At 39.9% G+C, this 23,997-nt stretch overlaps 1 protein-coding gene across 6 annotated transcripts in view; it reads left to right on the plus strand.

Moving 5' to 3' along the window:
* Positions 1–23,997, plus strand: part of Dnm3 (dynamin 3) — a 486,391-nt gene that overhangs the window by 400,917 nt on the left and 61,477 nt on the right. The gene's annotated exons all lie outside the window — the stretch shown is intronic.

Below are 23,997 nucleotides of genomic sequence, written 5' to 3' on the forward strand. Positions count from 1 at the left end.
GTGGAAGATTTTCATTTGCTGGTTGAAGGTAACATTGGTCGGAGGCTCTCAGAAATACAAGTGCTCAATGTTTTGATATGTAACTGAAGAATGGATACTTTGGAGATAATATTTATTACCCCATGCCTTATTTTTAATTGTTTATGTTTATGCACAAGTGATAGTTTGTGAAAAATACAATGCTAATACTTCTAAAATGTGATCATATTCCTGACTGTAGACTCTGGCATGAAAGCATCTCCTCCGATCCCAAACAGCACATCTGTCTGCTATTTCCCTGTAGCTTAGGATTTCAGTGTAAATGGAAAACACTGCATGCAAGCTCTGCCGTCTCCAGAGTATAGATCTGGAGTCTTCAAAAGGGCAACATGAGATTCTTTTTCCCCTCTCATGCTGGAATGATTGTTCAGAGTCGTCCCTACGGCTACATACCTGCCCTATACAAGAGCCAGCTGTAAAGTATGGCTCATTTCAGATTGGAGAAAGCTAATTGTTTACCAAGCACATGACATTTTATTATTATGGATGTTAACCAGATCTCAAGGGAAGCAAACTCTGTTTAATAAACATGTCTTTAGATGAGCACAGTGGACTCGTCTCCCTGTATGCAGTAAGTGTAGCACATACCCATGCCCACACCCACGTATAATCCAGGGCGTTTGGAGCAACCCTGATGCTCATTTTCTCAGTGACAGGTTTGCTCTGTCCATCTTTAGATCATGCTTAGAGTTTGGGAGTTCATGCTCCATACTCCGTATGTAGAGCAGCAGTTCCTATGAGAGAAATACGTACAGACTTCCATTGTGGACACAGGATAGGACAAAACACTGGTGCTTACATTCCTCTTTGAACAGCAATTGCTATTGCTCCTGAAAATGGTAATTTTCCTTTTGTAAGAAAATCACAGTTACTCTGGGGAAATTTTCTTTTGTAAGTATTACTTATTTTTCCTTTGAAAAATGTTTATCTGTTGGCATAGTGATACTCTAAATTGCTCATGGTAGAGTCTCTCTTTCCCTTAGACAAGTTGCCCTTGACCACAGAAGTCCATGTCTTCATTAGGAAGGCCAGAATCCAGGACATGAGTCAGTTTTGAGAATGTGAATAAACAGCACATAGAATGTGCAACCGTTTCAGAGAGCTTGTTTTGTTTCTGTGCAATTTGTTTGTTAATACAAATGTCAATCAGAAATACCATCTGCAAACCTGAGGTCTTCAGGGGAAAATTAATCTCATGCTTGGTCCAAGAGAGAAGCCATTTAATACTACATAATTTAATGTCTTCTCTAAAGGGACATTTCCAGAGATTTAGTAAACTTTCAGTTTTATTTCTTTATCAAAGAGTTTAACTAAATGTTCTTATTAAATTTGGCAAATTCAAAGTAGGAAAAAAACCCTAAAATTTATGAAATAAAATATAACAAAGAGTGTCTGATTTCTTAATGATGTTGGTACAGAAACACAAATGAAAACATAGAGAATCCTGAATCCCAATTCTAATGCTTCTAAAAGTTTTACATTATAGTGAAATGCAGTAAGTTCATACATGCCAAAGGGCCTTGGTGTGCAAGAAAAGAAAGTCCTATCCAAGCACCTGCTTTCCACCATTTAAAAATAATTTGTCTGATGATTCCTGAATGCTCTCAGCAAGACTAGCGGACTTGGCCAGCTCCTGTCTGTGGAAAACATGGTTACTTATTACCACCAAATGGTAATTTAATTATTATTACCAAATGGTGATCCTCTGATGTCTACCAGTCATTCTCCATGATAGACTTTGCCAAACGCATGGCACCAAGATGGATATTGAAGAACACAGATGTTGAATCTGTGCTGGTTCATTTTACCATCTTATGATAGACGTTTACTCCCTGTGGTGGTGGTGGTTTCTACCATGGGTGAGAGACCATTGTAGCCACTGAATACTCCATCCACCTGGCCAGGCAGGGTCTTATTGATAACTTGTGTTGTGACATTGGTTGATTAAAGGAACCAAAAGGATGGTGTTGTGCTGTACATCCCTCTTGAATATTTGAAATTCATGGCCAAAAGAATACTCTAAGCAGTTATGGGAATGGCTGACTCCATTAGGATTATTTTTTTAAGTAATGTATATGATTTTCCACACTTTTCTTAGAGGAGCATGATAATATATTTTCTTTGGATTTCCAGAGAGTCCCTGTCTTGTTGACTAACTTTATGCATAGATTAATAGGAATAGCATCAAAGTTAAAAGGATGGGTTGAAAACACACTGGCCTCTAAGGGTTACTCCAATTCCATGTGACTATGAAAACACCTCATCTCTCAAATCACTGAAACACCATAAAACCTTTAGTTTTCCTTTGGCAAAATGACATTAAAAGAAAATTGATGCCTAGATTTTGAGCCCACTGACTTTAATCATAACCAGTTGGAGAAGACAGTCAGTTAGGAGTAGAACATTTTGAGAAGTGATTTAGATTTTCTATTTTTTTTAATGTATTGATCTTGCCAACTAGACTCTAGAGTTATGTGAGACTGGATATGTGGCTCAGAAACAAGGTCATGGGTGATGGAATGGGGCTTCTGAAGGGTCAGTAGTGCTTATTCATATATTTTCATTTTCTCTGATGTGTTCAAGATGAAATGACTTCTCTCTAGTGAATGAGAACTCATGTTTCAGACATCAGAGCTCTTTTGACATATTTTCTCTCATACTGCTACAGACATCTTTTGTATGATTCATAGTAGCTTTTAAATGGGATGCTTTAACCCTTCTTAGAACATAAAATCATCTCTTTTTTTCCCCCTTGTAAACAATTTATCCCAGGGCCTTGATGTGTTAGGGAAGTGTTGAGCCAGCTAGCTACACCTCCATCCAAAATACAGTTTTTTGAGACAGAGTTTCTCTGTGTAGCTTTGGTGCCTATCCTGGATCTCACTCTGTAGACCAGGGTGGCCTTGAACTCACAGAGATCTGCCTGGCCCTGCCTCCTGAGTACTGGGCCCAAATGCAGTTCTTTATACCTATTTCAAAAGCATGTTATCATTGGCTATGATTTTGAAGGTAACGTTGTGAAGAGCTTTATTTTGGAACTAGAAAGTATATATTTATGACTCCAGCTGATTTACCTTAGTGAAGTTATCAAATTATGCAATAACCACACTATGGTAGTGAGAGTTTAAAACCTTCCCCAGTCATTGCTCATCCTCTGGACAAAAAGGAAAATAAAAAGGGATGCAATTGGTATAAGAAATAATTTTGATTCAAAATATGTATAACTCAGTCCCTCATTATCTTCAACTTCAGTTACCTGTGGCAACAGCAATCTAAAAATATTAAGTGGAAGATTCTAGAAATAATTACCTTGATGTAGCATGATAAAACAGAGTAACACCACATTGTCCTACCTGGTACATAAGTCACTCCTTTATCCAGTGTATCCACACTGTATATGCTGACCTCCCATTAGTTACTTCATAGCCATCCCATCAGGTTAACTGTCATGATATTGTAGTGTGTCCAAGTATAAGAATGGCAATACCAACAACAATCAGGCATGCCAAAGAAAAGTTATTAAATGTGTCATTGGTCTGAGGAGATAGCTCAGTTGGTAAGGTGCTTGTCACATAAGCACGAGGACCTGAATTTTATCCCCCAAATCCAAAGAAAGGCCCAGGTGTGGAAGTAATTCAAGTGTTAGGAAGGAGACAGGAGGTTCCCTGGTTTTTGTTGGCCAACCAGCCTGACCCAGTTGATGAGTTCCAAGCCAGTGAAAGATCCCTCAAAACGAGGACAGTATTTCTGAGGATGACAGCTGATGTTGTCCTCTGGCCTCCAGATATGCGCAAGTGTAAAGGCAAAGGCACAATAAGATGCTGTGAGAGGCCACCTTACATAACTTTTATTACGGTATTTTGTTATATTGTTCTATTCTCTTATTAGCTTGTTAATCTCCCAGTGTGTGCACTTGATAAAGTTTACCCCGGGTCTGTATGCATTAGGGAAAACATATGCATGGGGGTTAGTACTATATCTTCACTGAAATTCCTGAAAAGAAATCGATCCCCTTTGGATAAAGGGAGACTGTTCTAAGATGTATAGATACTGTCTATCTAATAAACTACAGAACACTAGACATGGAAGGTGTTCTTCATAAATATTACAGGTTCAGGTCCCAACCACTGCAAAAAAACATACACACAATATGGAGGGTTACACAGATCTTTTGGGTTGCCAGTACATACAAAACTCACATTTACACTAGACATAGTCTATTAGTTATGTAATAGCATTCTCTGCAGACAGTGTATACTGGGGCTGGAAAGATGACTCCATGGTTAAGAGCACTTGCTGCTTTTGTAGAGAGCCAAGGATCAGTTACCAGCACCCATTAGAAGCTCACAATTACCTGAATTCCACTTCCAGGGGATCTGACACCATTTTCTGACCTCCAAGAGCACATGCAGACATGTGATATATATGGACAAGCAGGCACCCACACATACAAATAAATCATTTTTAATTAGCTTAAAATTTTTAATTTCAAATTTTTAACTTAATTTAAAAAACACTTTTTGCTGAAAATGGTAGCAATTATCCTGAACTCTGGAAATAATGAAACCAAAGACTAGATTAATACAAGGTTGTCTCAAACCTTCAATTTTTAAGATACTCAAAATTTTTTAAGTACAGTAAAGTACAATAAGATGAGATACAACTGCCTACCAGATTTTAAATGTAAAAATCATATTTATTTACATGAGAAAATGTACACCAAAATGGATCTAAACAGAGATGAATACTTCTCTTAACACTATTTGATTTTTGTTTTTGTTTTTTTGTTTGTTTGGTTTTTTTTTTGGGGGGGGGGGTTCGAGACAGGGTTTCTCTGTGTAGCTTTGTGCTTTTCCTGGAACTCACTTGGTAGCCCAGGCTGGCCTTGAACTCACAGAAGTCCGCCTGCCTCTGCCTCCTGAGTGCTGGGATTAAAGGTGTGCACCACCACCGCCTGGCAGAAATGTTACTTTTAATAAAGGAGAGCAACTAAGACCTTCAGGAAATGGAGGCTGGAGAGAGGGCTCAGTGTTTAGGAGCACTGGCTATTCTTCCATAGGTTCCAGGTTCAATTCCCAGCACCCACATGGCAGCTCCCAACTGTCCATAGCTCCACGTCCAGAGGATGTGTCCCTCTCTTCTGACCTCTGCAGGCACCAGGTATGCATATGGTGCACAGACATACAATACACATACAAACAAATAAATATGAGTTTCAAAAGAGAGAGAAAGAACTTTGGAAAGGAAGTTAAGTCATATAAAGCAAAGAATAATAAATTTGGAAATAATAAAAATATGAGCTTATATGTATACATGTATAAAGCCTTTGAATAGTAAAAAAAAAAGATAATTAAAAGGCAAAAAAGGCAATTAGCAAACTATTTGTAGCATACATGAAAGTTAAATACCCTGAAAGTAGAATTATTTCTATTCAATTTATTTTAAAAATAAAGAAAATAATTTTAATAATAAAAACCCTACTAACTAAGAAAATGGAAATGTAGGCAAATCAATCGAATATTCACTTAGGACCAATAATAAAACAACCACTATATATAAGGTCCAAACAACCCTTTTCAACCACAAATTTTGAGTTTAAATAACCAGGTGTCATCACCAAGCTTTTAGATTTGGAGATACTGAAAGGAATGGAATACTGGCTAGCTTTATCTCAACTGACACAAGTCTTTGGAGAAGAGAGAGCTTCAATTGAGAAAATGCCTCCAGAGGATCTGGTTTAGACAGACCCTGGAAGCTATTTTCTTAATTAGTGATTGATGTAGGTGGGGGCAGGTCATTGTGGGTGGTACCATCCCTGGGCTGGTGGGCCTGGGTTCTACAAGAAAACAGACTGAGCAAGCCATGTGAAACAAGCCAGTAAGCAACTCTCCACCATGGACTCTGTATCAGCTCAGCTCCTGCCTCCAGGTTCCTGTCCTGTTTGAGTTCCTGCTTAGATGTCCTCCAGTGGGAAACTACAATGTGGAAGTGGAAGCCAAATAAACCCTTTCCTCTCCAATTTGCTTTTGGTCATGGTGTTTTACCACAGCAATGACAACCTTATTTAAGACAAATGGTCTTGACAGGCGGTAAGGAAGCAAGTATCCTTGTGTCCTTCCAGTGGTTGACAAGACAGTCTGCCTGGAAGCAAGTTTGGTGACACATGTTAAATGCAGGGCTTAGAGGCTGGACCTTGGAGCCCAACTCTTCCCCTCCTAAATATTTATTTTTATGAATTTTTCAATATTTACCCCAAAGAAATTGTTTGAAAATCTTTTGAAGCATTCTGCATAGTTGCCAGCGTTTAAAAGAAAACCAGTGTCCCTGGAAGATAATTGGTTACATTAAATGCTAGGAAATAAATTAAAATGTATGTGTATGATTGGTTACACAAAACTCTGGGAAGTAAATTAAAATGAATGTGTATATGAAAAAATGGGAATTTTCACAAGAAGTAAGAGAAGAAAATGTGCTCATCCTGAAGAACATTATCCCACTTTTGCTTTGACATCTTTTGAGGGGTTGAATGTGTTTGCATATAGAAATGTGGGGAGCTATTCCATTAGGGTTAATAGTCTCTGCCCTTTCAATGTTTGCTGTGTTACTTCCTCATTTTCCTATCATTACTGTATTTTGCACAACTTCTTAAGAAAAGGATTTTAAAATGGATAAACAAATGTAAAGGGTGTTATTTAAATGGAAGCTGGTGAGAAGAAACAAAACAATATTTTTAAAAACTGAATATCCGGGAAGGAAAGCATGTAACATAAGAATTAAAGTTCTTAAGAACATAGGCTGTCTTGAGGAAGTCAAAGATGATTGAGGAAATGAAATAGACACTGAGATAAAAGTTGAAGTGTATCTGAGGCTACAGAGTTGACACCAGTGTGGGATCCTGCTGATGAGAAATATTTGGCAACAATTATGCAGGCTGCAGCCCTTGATCCTGCCTGTGCAGATACATATTCTCCTCACTGACAGGCAGTAAAAGACCCCTTTGTGAATCTGAAAGGTTACATCTCCTCCTTGCCTTGGACTTCAATCGTGTTATTGTTTCCAATCCTCAGATTCCAGGGTTCAAAGCTCCCCACTCCAGGAAGCCATCTCATGGCTGAATTTCTGCATGAGTTCCTGTAGGATTGGTAAAAGAACTGTAGTCTGTTCAGACTCTAAACTCTGACTGCAGCCCACACTGGCCATCATGCTTCAGTGGTGCCTGTTTCATATGAGAATATGCCTCCCTTTTTTTTTTTTAAGTGTATATGTGCACAGTGTATGTGGTATGTTCATGTTTGCAGGTGTGCACACCTGTGAAAGCCAGCGGTCAATGTTAGGTGTCCTCCTCAATCTCTCTCCACCTCACTTTTGAGACAGAGCCTTCCCCTGAACCTCAGGCTTTCAGGCTAGACTGGCTGGCCAGCAGCTCCTAGGTTCCACCCATTTCCACATCCCTTCCTTAGCTGGGATACCAAAGTTGTAATAGTTTCACATGGGTGCTGTAGATCTGAACTCAAGTTTTCTTGCTTGCAAAGCAAGCCTTTTACTAATGAACCACCTCCCCATCCCACAACCCACCCTTTCTTTGGTTAGTTCATCTTGGAAAGTATGACAATAACCATACAGAATTTCCTACTCAAGGCTTACGTACTTGAGCGAGGATCATAGGGTCAAGGTCTATGAATGTTGCAAGGAACTTCCTTTACCAACACTTTTTATGAACATATGTCTTCTATTAAATGGGGAAAAGAAGTTTTTGTAAATTTGGGTAACGTTTATGTGCTTCCACTAAAAGCCTACTTTAAAATGGGTATTCTATGAAAAGAGGAACAAAACATTAAGAATTTTCTGTATTTGAGTATTAGAACATGTTATAAAAATAGACTCAATAAGCAGCAGCTGACATTGAAATCTTTATCAAGAAAATATTTTCTAATTTCCCAACCCTAGCATCATCATTCTGTACTTTGCACGTGGCTCAGCCGCTGGACGCAGGGGTCATCAGACAGACAACTTTCTTTGCTCTGATAAGGAATGTATTGTTTGCCAATCATTTATTTAAGTCTCTTTAATGTAGCCTGGACAATTGAGACAGATAAATAAATAAATAAATAGATAAAGCCATCTACATAGATTTGCTCAGCCCAACCAGACGCCAACTTTTCAAGCACAGAAGTAAGCCTTTATATTTTAATTTCCTTCAAATATAACAGAATTCCTTAAGTCTGTTACAGCAGCCAAGCCTTGTGAAGGCTGTTAATACTTTTATATTTCCAATCCATGCAAAGTTCCGAAAGGATTATGATTATGATGGGCTACAGAAGTGAAACAAGTATAAAATTCATACCATTATAGATTTATAGACTACAAGTGGTCAGCATGGATGTATAAAATGGAAGCTGCGGTTCAGGGACAGGTCATTAATAAAGACAGTGTGTTATAACTGCCTAACAAGTAAGAAGGCCTCCCACACAGCAAAAAGGCAGTGTGTTAATTTTGAGGGCAAGTTGGGGAAGGGTGGGTATTAGATAGATTTAGATCAAAACAGGATTTTCTATGCTAGTAATTTGTGTGTTGTTCTACCAGCTGCTAATATTTATGGGTTGGCTTGTCTGTGTATGTCTTCTTAACTGTCCTTCATACTCTAGGAAGACAAGCCCTGCCTCCTCTGGTTCTGTTAACTTATCATATACATAGGACTTGGGATATAATAGGAATATTTGTGGGAAATCTAAAGAATTAATATAAATAATGGGGAAAATGAGTTGGGAATTATAGATCTGGACACAGTCCATAGATGATGGTTTTGGGTGGTACCATGAAGGAGAAAGGTTAAAGGGAAGGGTCAGAAAGGAAAAGTAAGGGTGCTGAGATAGGACAAAAAAGCCGACATCTGCTTGGTCAACATGATTGATTCACTTGAAATTACTCCAGCCAGATGTCGGATGCACATAAAAAGTTTTTCATTTACAGATTATTAAAAATACATTATTCTTCATGGATAGGCATAATACAATGTAAGTTACTAGTTCTTTTGTTTTCAGCACACAGAACTTAAATCTTACATTTTATTCTTAGTTCAGTACATACAATGTATAACGTGGGAATAAGAAATTCCGGGGGGGGGCAGGCATTTGTTGTTGTTGTTTTCTAAAACAGGGATAACAACAATATCCTGTGGAGGGAAATCTTCAGGGTCGCTTTGTTTGTTCACCCTTCCCCTCTGTATTCTTGGCTCTGGGGTGATGCTCCCCTTTGCCAAGCCCATCTCTCCAGCCTGTTTGTAGAACTATGCTTTAACATTGTTTTTGTGGTTGTTTTATTTTACTTTCATGCTCTTGAACATTTATTCTCTTCTGCTATTGACTTTTCTACATAAAAAGATATATATTTTTGTAGAGAAGAAACATGCATACATATATACATGTCCTTTCTTAAGGACATTAAAAAAATGTTTCTTTTTGCCCCTAAGTATCTTTAACTTTAATCAGTTCCCAGTGCTACTATAAGATTGTCTGCTAGGTATGTATATTTGGCAGTGTGTGGACACATAGTTAATTGCCACAACACAACTGGTGGTGGTATTCTAGTGGACAGAGCCCGGAAACCCTGCTGGCCATCCTTTAAGCACAGGATAGCTACCTCCACAGCAAAGACTCACCCTTCCCAAAATTCCAAAAGTCTGCTGAAGGCAATGCCTATTGTAAGGTAACATCAGTCTCTCCTTTTAGATGTGAAGACCCTTAGGCTCAATGTGGTTAGTATACTAGTCAAAGGTCTTATATCAAATAAGTGAAAATGTCAGAACTTAATATAGAGGAAGCTTTGAGTTCTGAGTTCTCGAACTCGTGTGTGTGTGTGTGTGTGTGTGTGTGTGTGTGTGTGTGTGTGTGTGTGTATGTGTTCAATTTCTATCTAATTTATAAAGAACAACCTTGTATATATCTCACCTACATTTCTGATTATTTCCTTAGGGTATACATACAGAAGTAGAAAATTTCAAAGTGAATAGTAATTATGGGGCTTTTAAAATTACATATTATATACATAATTTATACAGTATACTTTCTGTAACAATACTAATTACAAGAGTTTGACTTATGTCAGCAAATCCCTTTTCTTAAAGCTGTAGCTAACTCAGTCTCCTACGATCTTACCTAACAGTAGGGTATATTGACTGATTTTCTTAAATCTTATTATTTAATATTTGCCAGTTTAATCATTTGTCTTTCTCTAAAATGAAAAAAAAAAGTTTCTGTTGCTCAGCTTGTCTCCTTCAACTGCAAACCTACTGTGGTTGCTTAAATGGCCACCACAGGCTCAAAGGGATTGGTACTATCAGGAGGCATAGCCTTGTTGGAGTAGATATGGACTTGTTGAAGGAAATGTGTCACTATGGGAATGGGCTTTGTAGTTTCAAATGCTCAAGCCAGGTCAAGTGTCTGTCTCTGTCTGTCTCTTTCTCCCCCCCCCCCCACCCGGGGATCAGGATGTAGAACTCTGTTTCTCTCCAGTACCATGTCTGCCTGCATGCTGCCATGTTCCCTGTCATAATGATAATGGACTAAACCTCTGAACTGTAAGGCAACCCCAGTTAAATATTTTCCTTTGTAAGAGTTGCCAGGATCATGGTGTCTCTCCACAAAAATAGGACACTGATTAAAACACCTACCAACCCTTCTGAACAGGCTGCTAGTGCAGGATTTAAGTAGTCAATCCAAGCTCAAATCTTAGCTCTACCAACCGAATAGCTCAGTGACTTTGTGTGACTCATGCTGAGTCCCTTTCCTCATGAATTAAATAAATCTAGATGACATCTGCTTCACAAAGCCTTAACTGAGCCATGCTTGTGAAATATGTAAAACAGTGCCAGGAACAGAGTAAATTCTCAGGCAGTACTGGCTGCTTCAGTATCTTTTTCAAGTGTGTATGTTTATATGTGTGTGAGTATGTGTATGCATGCACATACACTTTCATGTCTTTGAAGCTCTCTGAAAGTTCATACATGATTTTGGACCAAAAAGTTACTCTGACTCCCCATTCTCCAAATATCTCCTGCTTCCAAATGTGCTGTTTACCCAGGGCTCATGATGGGCATCATTGAGGCTTCCTGCTGCCAAGTAATAGCTTGGCTCTCCCGTCCAGGCTGGCTCATGCTCTGGCTCCTGTACCTTAGTTCTGCCTTAGCACAGTGTTCTCAAATACCCTACCATCCCCACGTACACACATGAAGTGCATGTCCCACTTCAGTACTTCTCTGCCTTTATATCTTCCTGAGCCCTTTACAGTACATTCTGTTCAAACCTACTTAAGGAGGAAGTTTAATCGATAACCATGGTTGCACTGGGTTCTGTATATCCCTTCTAGTGAACAGCATGGCATATTAGCAGTTAAAGAATGAGAGGCACTAGAATAAAAAAAAATGTATAAAAAGTTTAATCCTAAAATTATTTGTCTAAATGACACCCCACGGGCACCATTTTTTTTGAAAGCCACTGCCTCTCATTGCCATCTGTGGGAGATGCTCATGGAGTCGCTAGCTCAGGGTATCCCAAGGCCCAGTTGCCCTGCATGAGCTATGTGCACATTACTAATTAAAAGTAGAGTCCTCCTCTCAATTTGAACTCACTGGAATATCACCAGAGGTAATATACCTTAAGTAGGCTGTTCTCATAAGCCCAAACATTTGTAACAACTATAAATAATATTAAAATTTGTTATTCTGTTTTTACAAGCACATTATAGGTACAGAAGTAATGGCGCTGTGGGTAAAGTATTTGTTGTACAATGCTGATGACTGGAGTTCAAATCCTTAGAACCCACATAAAGCTAAATGTGTGTGTGTGTGTGTGTGTGTGTGTGATCACAATATAGCACTACCAGGAGATAGGAGGCAGAGAAATGAGAATATTGACCTGGAGATCACACATAAAACCAAACAACATGGTATGAACGGTGAGGACCAATATCCAAAGTTGTCTCCTGACTTACATAGATACATCACGGCACCGCATGTGTCCATACTCACATATGAACACACATACACAAACCATAAATGCACACCAAAAACAGTGTATTCTAATTTTCTTACTACTTGTGCTGGCTCATTTTTGTCAACTTGACACAAACTAGATTTAACTGGAAAGAGGAATGTTCTGCGTACTAGACTGTGGGCATATCTGTGGGCATTTTTTAAGATTAATGATTAATATGGGGATGCCCAGCCCACTGTGGGTAGTGCCACACCAGACAGGTAGTCCTGGGTTGTATGGGATAGCACACTTAGCAAGTCATGGAGGAAGTCAGTAAGCAACTTTCTCCATGGTGCCTGCCTCTGTTCCTGTGGAGTCCCTGCCCTGACCTCCCTCAGTGACAGGCTGCACTATGGACATGTAAGCCAAATAAACTTTTTTTTTCTACAAGTTGCTTTTGGTCATGGTGTTTACCACAGTAGCAAGAAGCAAACTATGACACTGCTATTCTAAGTACTAACAGCAGCCAGAAAGTAGGCTACAAAAACTGTTAAAGTAACCTTCTGCCCCATAGAGGAAGGTTTCAAGGCCATTTTGATCTAAACCTTTGTGTTGTTGTTGTTATGTTTTACTGCTGCCAGTAAATATGATGGTAAGAACTGTGCCAAGTCCAACTGACCAGAAGAAATTCGTTGTTTGAACTGTGCCCTTCCCAAGTTCCTGCCAGCTGTGAGCAACAGCAGATCCTCATGCTGGTAGCTCAGTAGCCTACAAACAGGTTATGTTCACGACTGGGACACTGACTGTGGAGAGACTTCAGTTTCCTCATGAAAAATGATGGTTGGCAGTTCCCAGGCCAAAAGGATGGTCTAGGGAGCTCTAGAACATTTTCTCATGGCACAGGATCAGAGCATCCTTGGGCCACTGGGTCTGCCCCTGGAGCGCCTATCAGCTCACCCTTTCTGTATGTTTGTTTTGTTCAGAGATGCCATTACCATAACTCTTTGTACTTCTTGCTAAAGAACTCTGAAAACTTGTGTGGTGTTTTTCAGATGAGCCTAAGGTGTAATCAGTACTTCATTATGGTTTTAAGTGTAGAATGAGCTGTACCTGCTCTTGATATCCATAAATAAGCAGAAAGTTAATCTATGCAGATGAATAGTCCTGGTTTTCTTTCTTCCAACACACTTACAAATTTTATAATTATTCTATGGAATAATATTAACCTGTTTAAGAAGGTATCTTCACATTTTCTCTCATTGGTAGTTTCTATACTTGCTATCATGCCAAGTGTGGCCATGCTGTTTATTGTCTTTTGTTTTACTAAATAGGAAATAAATGTTGACTCCTTTTGAGGGAGAGTCAAGGGGAAGCTGTGTTTGTGAAATATTTGGTGGTGTTTGGTGTGCTAAGTCATTTTTAAAGTGTTGCACTTTACGCGTCAGAGCCGGTGTGTCTAGCTAAGCTTCTGGTGTGACATCTGCGAGTACTGCATTGAATTTGCTGCCCTGCCCATGGGGGAGGGGACTTGTGGGAATGCTGTTCTTCAACATTTGTATCCAAATGGCCTTGTCTGTTTCTTATTGCTCTTTACCAGTCTGTTAGGACATTTGACATAAATGACTTTAGAAAACTCATGTCTGCTGACACCATGAGCCAGCCACCTGCCTAGGAGTCAATGGGATGATGGCTTAAAAGACCATCTACTCCATCAGAATGGTGCCTTTTGATTTAGATTTTTGTCATGTTGTGATCAGAGACCAAAGCACTTAGCCATTCAGCAAACACTTAGTGCTTAGCCATGTTATTGGTTGGCAGATTCCTGAACCTTCCCCCAATTGGAGGATCCAAAATGTGTCCTGGGTATTCCCAGGGGACCTCCCAATCTCTGATAGGTGAATATGGAAGTCTGGAAATTAGTATTATCTGTGCATCATTTCTGTTTGCCCTATTTTGTATCAGTTATTGCTTGTCTAACCTCATCAGTTTAGTTAGACAAGCTTTTATTGAGTGCCTACTGTATGTAAGAATACAGTGATTAGTAAGTTGGCCATTTTTGTTTTTTAGGGGCTATCAACAAACTTAGAAGAGAAGGTGTTAAAAGATGTACTTGGGTTTCCATAGCTCATGAAGGAGGAACGCCTGGTGCTCAGGGGGATGGGGCAGGCATCCCAGTGGATGAAACCTGACTCGTTGGGATAGGTATGGTGGCACATATTACCAAGTCAGCAAAGATAGTGCTGCCAGAAAACCAGGAGAGGTCAAAGCAGTCTTTTAGATTGTTCATTTAGCAACTGCATGAAGAAGAAACTTAATGGGAGCCAGGACAACTTTATTCATCCAAAAGAGAGGTGATAAAGGCCTAAACCAAGGAGGATTGGAAGAACAGAGGATACAAATGGAAAGAATGCTCCCCTTCCCCATCTTTTGAGAATTGCGTTAATGATGGAAGCAGATGTGGGTTCACATGTCTGTGTAGTGCTTCCTCACCCCCTTTCCTGGTTAGCTTCCTACAACTGAAGCTACCTGTCAACTGTGGTCCAAACATTTATAGGGAACAAAATCTAAAAGTAGAAAATATCTTTTATAAATAATTTTATTATATTGTGATAATTCTTTTTATCATTACTTACTATTAACCTCTTACTGTATCTAAGTTATAAATTAATGTCATAGGTGTGTGTGTATTGGGAAAAGATGGGATTTGATACTACCTGTGGTTTCAGATATCCATAGCAGGTCATGGAACATATCCTTCAGGGACTGTATTGTCGTTATGGGTTGACAGCTTCTCCTCATATGGGAAGAACCACCTTGTCACCTTTGTTCTTTGTTCCTGTCTCCCTGATTGGTCCCCCGCCCGAGACCTGCTGGGCTGCTTGTACTGATACTGGCCACTGACAAACATGGAGTATTGTACAGATAGCTTTGTATCGCTATAATGAAATACCTGAGGTAATTAATTTATAAAGAGAAAAAGCTTACTACTTAGCTCACAGATTATAGGTTCAAACCCAAGATTTAAGCCTATTGGTTTGAGCTCTGCTTGGGTCAGCAGAAAATAAAGGTGGGAACACATGTCAGAGAGAATATTCATAAAGTAAGGGAAAGGAGAGGTGGAGGGGTGAGGGATGAAGGGAGGGGCTGAGAGGTGGAGAAGGGAATCTCCTTCAAGGGTCCTACCCCCCAAGCCCTAAGGTCCTCCCACTGGACCCCATCTCTTAAAGGTCCATAGAACCTCTGGCCCCAGGGACCAGGCCTTTGCACATGGACTTTTGGGGGGCACTCATCCAAACAGCAGCAAAAGCCCACTATGAATCTACAAGTGACACAAAGTGGGAAATAAATTGTATTACCCATTTTTTATTGATTCTGGGATGGTTTCCTCTCACTAAACCAGTGTACTGAAACATTTCTATTCTATAGTTTAAAATGTAAATGTGGGGTCAGAAGTTGACTCAGAGGTAAAGGCACTTGCTCTGGAGGCTGAGGACCTGAGTTTGATTCTAGTACCCACAGAATGAAAGCAAAGAACTGACTCCTGAAAGTAGTCTTCTTACCTACACACACGCACACGCACACGCACACGCACACAAACAAATTGAACACAGGCATATTATGGAAATAGGGATGCATCTTGTTTCATCTATCACTGGTTAGTAATCTAGAAAGCAATGTTTCAGATAGGAGTCGATTCTTTTCTATCCCATTAAATTTCTTTTTTTTTTTTTTCCTATCTTAATTTTAGGGGGAGGAGAGGATATTTAAAAATGGATAATTCTTAAAGAAGTCTATAAATGCATTTATCCATTGAGAGAAGAAACTCCAACCTTCTGTAGTAATGAAGTAATAACTTAAAGTGGTCAGTTTTATCATAGATCAATCCTGCCCACAGCAAGGGAGTGTAGCCAGTAATCTGGATAGCCTTTGAAGCCTCATACACAGGCAGATTTTTACCTCTGGGACTAACCGTAATTTTAATTAACATAAAGTAATCTAAAGGCAAGCTGGTTAGATGCCCAGTGCCTGGACAAAGCTTTCCAGGCAGGGGCTGGAGAATATGAAATTCCGCCTGCCCCTTTTCCCTGAAAACAAGGCTTTCTTTAATCAGTCAGAGCAGATTTTTATTATACTCAGCTTTTACTTTTTTTTTTTCATTGCACGATGTTCTTAGAGACCAAAAACAACAGAATTCCAAAAGCTTTTCTTAATTAAAAAGGGCAGAACTGAAACCGTTATAGATTATGTCAGTTTCGTCCCACATTTAAAAAGCACAGGGCTCCAGATCGCCTTTAAAGTGCATGATTTACACCATATTCCAGTAAAGCGATGCAGGCGGAGACTTTTCATTCACTCCTCTTGTGTGTCATGTGGAACACACCAAAAGCTGTTGGTTCTCCCGGGGACAGGGCAGGAAGAATTAACTCCAGCCAGCATTGCTTTTAATATGTGGCTTTGACTTTCAGAGAAATGGAGTACAGTACGAATCAGAGGCAACTGACTGAGACACTCCTCGGCACTCTAACAGGAAGCAGGCTTCCTTCCATGTTCCTTCCAAGATTTTTCTTTCACATGCAAGTCCCAGACACAAAAGAGTCTGCGAAAATCGTAAGGAAGCCACAGTAGTTCTTGCTGTTTGGGGAGTTCCCAGGGAGAGTAATTGTGTTCAGAACACACACACACACACACACACACACACACACACACACACACACACACACGAGTTTATTATGTGATCTGGAACAGCCGAGAGAAACAGACAAACACCATCTCCATTTTATGGTACATGTTATTTACTGGGTTTCCCTGAAGAAAGCTTAAGAATTCTTTCCTTGTGAGTCACTCACTGTGTGCCTGCATGCACACGTACGTGTGTGTGTGTGTGTGTGTGTGTGTGTGTGTGTGTGTGTGTGTGTGTGTTTAAATATAAACTTCCCTGCAGCTGGTCAATTTGGAGCACAATCATCTCGTCTTCCCTTCTCTGCAAGCTTCTTCACCTTCGTCTGTCAGTGATCGTGTCTGAGGCCAAATGGAGCAGCTTTGGTGTAGCCAATTTCTTTCCATTAAATACTCAAGTTTAAGAAATGAACAGCCTGGCCAGGCAAGATTCAAGAACTCCATTCTCCGAATGTGACTTACATAATTACATTTTCATTGCCCTGGCAAAATGCATCTCCTTGGTTTAATCTCTGTTGGAATTAATGGAAGGGAAATTGTATCCTTTTTGCCAAGAATCATTGGTGGTTGCAATGCTTAGGTTAAGGCCTTTTTACCAATAGGAGTAGAAGAGAAGGTGCTCTCCAGTCTCATCTTCCTGAAGAGGGCCTAACAGAGATGGTCCTTGGGAATAGCCAGGCTTGATAATTTAAATATTAACACCTTGACAGATCTCTCAATATGTATATTAATTACGGTTTTCCCTCCATGAGAAAGGCCCTATAATTGCAGCCATCCATCCTAAGGTAGCACTGTTGTTTTAGACAGCAATTCTGAACCCACTTTCCCAGTGGCTATAAGAAGCCTGCTATTGCCAACTGAGTGGTCTAGAGTCCTCGCTAATTACCAGCTTCCACAGCTTTTGATTCTGAGCCGAACTGATGGCGCCAGAGGCTGAACCACAGTCAGATCTGTAAGCCCTGGGTTTGCCAAATGGAATCTATGCAATTTGTTTCCTTCTCTCAGTGTTTTATGACGAGGCTCAGCTCAGGCTAAATAGACTAGAATTGCTTCAAAATACTAATGGTTGAAGATTCAAACATTGAGGACAATTACCATGAGGGGTCTGTACCCTATGCTTGTGTGTGTGTGTGTGTGTGTGTGTGTGTGTGTGTGTGTGTGTGTGTGTCAGAAATCCATGATGGATAGCTGCCTCAGTCTTTCTCCACCTTATCAGACAGGGTCTCTCACTGAACCTGAAACTCCTAAATTCTGCTAGAGAACCTGGTCAGTGAGCTCTGGGAATCCTCCTGTCTCTACTACCCATTGCTAGGATTACAGGCACATACCAGCATGCCCACCATTTTTCACATGGGTGCTAGGGGGTGGAATTTAGGTCATCATGTTGTGCAAGATTTTACTGAGTCACATTCCTTACTCCCAAATTGCTATGTTTTTAAGTACAGTTGTGCTATTTGATTCACTTAATTGCACAGACATTTAGTTAGTACTTTCTGTTTACCCAGTACTGTGTTTTATTCTGGAAATAATGCATGAAATTACCTCCCATTGTACTATAAAAGGTGAATAAAAACATCATGTAAGACCATCTTGTATAATAATTATGTCAGGAAATGCATCTTAGAAATAGGCACTAAGACATGCCTAATTGTTTTCTGCACAAACAAAGCTGAGGTATAGAAAGTACTCTGTAAAGAAATTTAAGATGACTTTGAAGAGTATATATGAAATTCAGGAGAAGGGCTTATGAAAAGGGAATGTACATCAAGCACAGGACTAGTCTAAGCGATAATTTAGCTAAGTGTGTGCACAAGATAAACTGGGGGACATGGCTATAGTTGTGTGATGCTTGTGGAGGTGTGTGGAGGAGGCCGAAGGGGAAGAAGTTAGAGAAAACCCTACTGGACCTCATATGCTCTTGTCAAAGGGATTTTTAGTCTAAGAACTGTGCAGGCACTGAAGCAGATAAAAAACGCAGTCTCCTTTACATTTTGTAGGGGTAGACGATCAGGATATAGGACTGAGCATTAAGTATCGAAAGAGTGAAGTGTTAAATGGGAACAGATAGGGCTCTTCTTTTCAACAGAATGGCAGACCAGATGCCCTGATAGATTGTCACATATAGTTATAATTAAAATGTTGAACAAAGTAGCCTCCATCATAGTTGCTAAAAAGAATCCCTAGAACTAGATATAAATCTCGGGATACTTCCAGTGCTACAGAGACTCCCAGGGCTGCCCCTTGGGGGGAAAAAAGCTACACCTTGGTCTAAGAACGTGTTAGAAACAAACACAGCATCTACAAGGACACAGCAAGAAAATTATCTTGTGTTAGCTGTGGCATTAGCTGGAAGGGGTTGACAGTGTCTGCCTTTAAGCTGACATTTGAGTTTAAGGTCAGATTTGTGCTGTGTGTGAGTCAAGAATCTCATCATGAACTGAGCAGGGTGGCACATGTGTGGCATCTCAGCACTTGTGTAGGAGAGGTAGGAGGGTCAGGAGTTCAAGGTCAGCCCCAGCTATGTAACAAGTTGGAGGCCAGCCTGGTCTATATGAGATCCAGTGAAAATTTCAATTCTCCTGGGTTTGTGGTGCCTCCAGAAGAACCAGAAGAAGCAACCCAAACTCTCAAGGTCCACCCAGGCCTTTTCTCACCTAGTGTTCTAGAGAAAATACATCACAAGGAACAAAGTAAGAAGGGGCAGGGGAAGGGGCCACACTGAGAATATAAGAAACAATGGCCTGTCAAATCAGCCCTCTAAAGATGTAGTGGGTACATAAACCACAGAAATAAAATTAAAACATTTAATATATAGAAATAAAGAGGCTTAACAGCAAAAGCAATGAAGATCAAGCAGATTTGGAAAATTGTAACTTCTAGTATAAAGTTCAGTCACAGAAGTGAAAAATCCCATCAAGAGAGCCAGTGCAATCAGTAAAACACAGCTGAATGAAGAGTTAGTAAAGCAGAGTCAGGGAGGCGGCTCAGCAGGTAAAGTGTCTGGTGCAATGGAGTCCTGAGTTTGACTCCTGGAGCACACATAGCAGTAGAAGAAGAAACTGACTCCACAAGGCTGCCCTCAGACTCCCACGTGTGCTCTATGGCAAACAGGTCCACATACATGTGGGGGTGGGGAGCAATAATAAATGTTTTAAATCTTTTAAAAATCAATAAACCAGGGCCGGGTGGTGGTGGCACACGCCTTTAATCCCAGCACTCGGGAGGCAGAGGCAGGCGGATCTCTGTGAGTTCAAGGCCAGCCTGGTCTGCAGAGTAAGTTCCAGGAAAGGCACAAAGCTACACAGAGAAACCCTGTCTCGAAAAACAAAACAAAACAAACAAACAAAAATCAATAAACCAAAAAGCTGTGATTAAATGAATTAACTCACATAGGAAGCACCAACCAGAAGGAAAAAACCAGGAAGAGACACTCTGAGATCATGGAGCGGCCCAAGGGCTAGCACATTTTTAGTCAGGGTTCCCAGAGATGAGAGAGTGGAAAACAGTGCTCAGAGAAGAGCTAGGACCATTTTCCTGGGCGGGTGTCATAATGGTGGAAAGCTAGCAATGGTGGCCTGATCTGCCATTGTGGAATGAATACATTATATGCATTTGCATGCTACAGTTTTATACAGTATTCCAAATGAGTCATCTCCAGTACATCCAATAGTACTTTGACTTATGAAGACAAGTGACTCCTGTACATTCAATAATACAAGTGAATCATCAAGATAAGTGTAAAAAACATAGCATATCTTTATTATGAAACTAAAAACTATTCAGACTACATATAAGTACAATAAAACTGTCCAGGAAGTAGAGGAGTGATGACTGTCCCCAGTGATAGTTATGTCGAGTGAGAACAGTGAGAAGGTTAGTTGCTGGATAGTACCATGTGATGGCCACCTACTCAGATTAGGCGATTTCAAAATGTCCTAGCTTTTATTTTGAGTAATAAATTCACATGTACTAATCACATTATAAAATTAACTAACTAAAATGTTAATCAAAACTGATCCAGTCATCTTCCAGGGATGATATACTGTGAACTAAAGGGTTTGACCAATTTTACATTTCTAGAATTACATTGAGAAGGAGCTAGGAGAGGGGATCTCTAAATTATTCAATTCACATGACCATGAAACTCAACAAGTTTCCAGATAGAATCATCATTGTCTTTATCATCAGTATCCTAGGCACAGCCTAGTAAAAGTACAGAACACCAAAGAAAAGAAGTATTAAAAGAATCGAGGAAAATAGGTCACTTAAAAAATATTAGTCACTTTCCTGCTTCTGTGATAAAATAGCAAGACTGAGAGCAACTTACACAGACTTTATTTTTGGCTTTTGGGTCCAGAGGGCTGGAGTCCATAATGGCAGGGACAAGATGGCAACATGGATGTTGGCAGGAACAGGGAGCCACAACACCGTGTCTCAACCAAGCACAGAACACTGGAAATGGGGTGACTCTATAGACTCTCAAAGCTGGACCCCAGTGATGTATTTCTTCAGCCAGGCTCCAAAACGCCCAGACTAACAGTTCCAACAGGAGACCAAGTGTTCGAATACAGGAGCCTATGTGAGCCAGGGGTAGAGTTTCCTCATTCAAATCACCACAGCTACTGACAGAGGAATCTAGCTAAGCTGTTGATCTTTTGAATTGTGTGGAATCATTTAGTGCATAAATGAAGCCAATACCCAGATCCGTGTCTTTCTTATTCCTATGTCTGTGCTCTTAATGCCACCAAAATCTTACCACATATCCAGGCACAGAGTTGTTTGTGAACAGAAGTGAATGCAAGTCTGCAAAGTAGCATGATTGAAAAGCTGGAAGCAGAGTCAACCACAATCTACTTAACATATGAAAAACCCACTGAAATGGATTTAAGGTACAGAAGAAATAAGGCAACTAGCATTCTGTTAATTTTGCAGTATAGGCCAGGCATAGTGCTGGCACTTTAAAAAACCCCTTCTCCTGCAGCAAATACTTATTAATTGGCATTCTTTTTCCATCCCATGGTGGCAGAGACCAGTGCTGGGGGAGCTTAAATAATTTACCTCGTCTTATTAAACAAGTAAGTGGTAGTTCAAATTCTAGAGCAATGCAGCCAGGACCATCATATCTACTATGTTCTAGCAGCATTATCAACAAATGAATAATGTAAGGGTCTTATGTGAGTTGTCTGTACACACAACACTTTCTGGGAAAGCCAGATACCACCGCTCATGCTAGACCTCTTTCCTGGGGGGTGATGGATATCTTACCTACTCATCTAACCCTACCTCCCGTAGAGTCCACTTATTTTTTAATGGTGAGAGCTTTAAATCCTGTAGCAAAGACCTAATAAGCAAATTATTGCCTCCTTTGAAGTTGAAATTTCATCCCATGCAAACTGGGATAGTGGGGACCCTTGAAAAGCTTAATTGAGAAAGTAATTAAGTTCTTAGTTCAGTCACTGGCACTGAGATTTCTGTAGTAACTGGCTGATTCTGCTACTGTTAGCCCTTCTAAGGCATAGAGAATTTTTTGTAGTCAGATCCTTTCCACTTTGCCTAAGAAAAGGTGAGCCATCTTTATTTGGTTCACTGTTGTGGTATGATGTATTATGAGGTCTGGTTGTCATCATTTTAACTCACTTTAATAGGAAAATAATTATAAAGTACTCTGGTCTGACTTTTCTATCTAGGTGATATGAATATAGCAATCCATTACTAACCATCCATTTTATAAAGTGAGGGGTTTTTTTTGTTTTGTTTTGTTTTTTAATTCTCAATTATCCCGAGTTGAACTTACTACAATGCTCTCTGAGTCTCTAAAGAATCCGTATGTTATTTGAGTCAGTTTGACTTGGGTATTTTGGCCTCTGGGATGTATTATTTTAAACTAATGATTATGTGAAGTTTTATGTAAGCTCTAATGAGACAATGATTAGAAAGGATTGCTGCAATGCTGGGATCAGAAACACAGAAGATGTAAATCCCCTGTATGGAGACAACACATCCTAAGGCCAAAAAAAAAGAGTGAGGCAGAAAAGTAAGCACAATACCCAGTCAGCATGTGTGCATTGTGTAATGTGTGCCCATGTGATGCATGTAAAATGCTAATCTGGTACAGATTTCTTAATTTAAAAACACCTATAATTATTCCACATTGTATTCACTTAATATTTCTAAGAAGAAGGGGCTTAAAACATACTGTATTTTACTTTTCAGTTAATTCCTCTTATTTTTTAAGCACAAAAGCTACCAATCAAAAACTATATAAGAAATCTTCCTCCATCTGGGTGATGAGAGGCAGTCGGTCCTTCAGGACCTTGTGGCAGGCATAGTAACAGCATTATGAGGCCACATCTTTCATACTTTTTGAGATTATCTCATTTGTGTGTTTATTTCTTGTAGGTCACATCTGTGATAATGAGTAAATGTACCAGTGAGTCTGGAGAGTTCAGTTTCTTTTGGGGAACCCACAGCGCACACCTCTTGATTGTTTCTACAGCATCTGGGCTCTTAGAAGATTGCTCACCTGTTATGTGATCATTAGCAGAATAAAGGGAGTAGTTCACTTTGGAGGAAAGCAATTCTGGGAGCCTAGCTATGCAGTAAAGCCTCCAAGTAATCCTTTAGAATTCCAGCGAAGACCAAAGAGAAAAGAAAAGGGTCCTGTAAGAAACAGGGTTTGCTCTCTTTTATCCTAGACACAATTCATAACAGCAGGGAACCCTTATATCTGCATGTCAGTGGACAGCAGAGCTGTTGGCACAGTGGACAATACTGAGCAGACCAGTACTCGGAAACGAGAACTATCATTCTATCATTCCCAACTGAACAAACATCAGAAAAGTAGGCTGACTAGAATTATCCAAAATGGAATCTGCCTGGACTGCTAAGTCTCCCAGAGACAAAGGTGCCATTCACCTCTTTTTCCTTCTGATAGCCGAAAGTCATTTGCATCTACTGACATCCTTTGAATTATTACCCTCCCAGAAAATCACTCAACCCCTGTATAGCACTTAAAACATTCCACTGTTTCTGATCAGACCTGTGTTGTCATCCATCCCCCAACTCAGGGTTTAGTATATCGGCAAAGAAAGCCCACTGTCAGAAATATAGCAGAAGTCCAGCAGTATATTCCCGTAACGGTTCTCAGAACTCACATTTCACATTATGCTTTAAGTATCATCATTCCGGAAGTCTGGCCCTTATCTGACCCTTGAAAGGGATAACAAGCTCAATTTCTTGTGTCTCAAAGAAAATGCAAAAGAGGGCGTAGTGATTTCTGAGGCCTTGGGCTTCAGAAGAATTCATGGCTTTC

This window comes from Onychomys torridus, chromosome 11 (assembly GCF_903995425.1).
Source record: "Onychomys torridus chromosome 11, mOncTor1.1, whole genome shotgun sequence".
In the NCBI taxonomy this organism is placed as follows: Eukaryota; Metazoa; Chordata; class Mammalia; order Rodentia; family Cricetidae; genus Onychomys; species Onychomys torridus.